The sequence below is a fragment of the Orycteropus afer genome, unplaced genomic scaffold, assembly GCF_000298275.1.
Source record: "Orycteropus afer afer isolate SDZICR_OR568_19922 unplaced genomic scaffold, OryAfe1.0 scaffold00140, whole genome shotgun sequence".
Taxonomy (NCBI): Eukaryota; Metazoa; Chordata; class Mammalia; order Tubulidentata; family Orycteropodidae; genus Orycteropus; species Orycteropus afer.
The window spans coordinates 4305027-4306773 of NW_006921727.1; the positions used below are offsets into that span (position 1 = coordinate 4305027).

Below are 1747 nucleotides of genomic sequence, written 5' to 3' on the forward strand. Positions count from 1 at the left end.
AAGACACTTGCCTGCTAACCAGACGGCTGGCGGTTCAAACCCACCAGCCACTCCTCGGAAGGAAGGTTGGGCAATCCTACTTCCGTAGTGATACTTCCTCGGAAACCCAAGGAGGGGTCGCTATGAGTCGGGGCCGACTCGACGGCACATAACAACAACAACAACAACAACAACCTTATAGTACAAACTTTTTTTTTTTTTTTTGCCATTAGGAAACATTTCCAATTTTTATTTATAAAATTATTAATCAGAATTGCAAGGTAGATTTACAGAGCCACTTACAATAACAAAACAAGAGGGAAATGAAATGTTCCAGAGATACCTTGAACAATTCCCAAAAACACACACCAGGCTGGAAATCTATGGTTAAACTGTGGTTCCACAACAGGTTATATTCATTCCTGCATTTTCTCAATAAGTTCTTCCTTACATTTTCCTTTTTCTTTTCCAACTTGGCGAGATTTGGCTTTGCGTTCAAGAATTTTTTCTGATTTTTGAACAATTTTAGCTTGATGATAACTACCTTTTGTGGGTGAATGCCCACATGAACAGTGGAACCATTAGCGTTCTCGTGCTGCACCCTCTCAATGTAGATGACATACTTCTTTCTGTACACCTGGACTACCTTTGTCAATTTGCTGACCTTTGTAGTGTCCTCGAACCACCTGGACCTGGTTGTCCTTGCAGATGGGCACGGAGCAGACATTATACTTCTGCTGCAGCTCCTTGGAGAGTGGGGACAACATGATTTTCCTGTGCACGTGGGAGGGTGCATTGAAGTGTCCTTTGCAGTTCTTGTGTGGTCCGAGGTCACTGTGTTAGTCTGGATCCTCTAGAGAAACAAAACCAGTAAAGCTTATATATATATATATATATATATATATATATATATATAGAGAGAGAGAGAGAGGGAGAAAAATTTATCTTAGGAAATTGGCTCACACACTTACAGAAGCTGACAGATCCAAAGTTCCTGGATCATACGTCAAGCTGGAGGCTTTTCCCAACTCTTGCAGCCGCAGGGGCTGAGGAGCTCAAGCTGGCAGGCAGTACACCGGCTCTGGACTCCAGTGAATGACGAATCCAAGATCTCCAGGCCGAATGGTGGATTGTTCACTCACGGACAGTTGTTGGCAGCACAACAGAATCCTGATCCACAGAAGAATGTCTCTTTTCCCAGAATGTCCATAGATATACTGGAAGCAGGCCACACCCTTAGGGAAACTCCCTTTCAGCAGATTGCTTGCTTAGTACATAATCATCTGATCCCATCATGGGAATAACCACATCACAACAGCTTAAACTACACAGAATTGTGGGTCCAGCCAAGTTGACATACAGCTCCAAATATCACAGTCACGAAGGGGTTGAACTTCATGGTGACTATCTCTACTCTCCCGGCGTTAGGTGGCTTCTAGTACAAACTATTTACTAATTAGTCCCTGTGATTTAGGAAAGTCATGATTATTATGCTCCTAACAGCATATACCCAGTACCTAGGGAAAGATTCTGGGCTGGTTTTTAAAATACTAATACTAATACTAATGTTGTTGTTGTTGTTATGTGCCATCTAGTCGGACCCGACTCATAGCGACCCCTCCTTGGGTTTCCGAGGCAGTTGTTGTTGTTGTTGTTGTTATGTGCCGTCGAGTCAGACCTGACTCATAGTGACCCCTCCTTGGGTTTCCGAGGCAGTATCACTACGGAAGTAGGATTGCCCAACCTTCCTTCCGAGGAGTGGCTAGTG

At 43.7% G+C, this 1747-nt stretch overlaps 1 protein-coding gene and 1 pseudogene across 1 annotated transcript in view; one reads left to right on the top strand and one right to left on the bottom strand.

Moving 5' to 3' along the window:
- The window catches only part of DST (dystonin), a 614637-nt gene that overhangs the window by 292328 nt on the left and 320562 nt on the right, over positions 1-1747 (top strand). The gene's annotated exons all lie outside the window — the stretch shown is intronic.
- On the bottom strand, positions 396-1378 carry LOC122150436 (annotated as a pseudogene).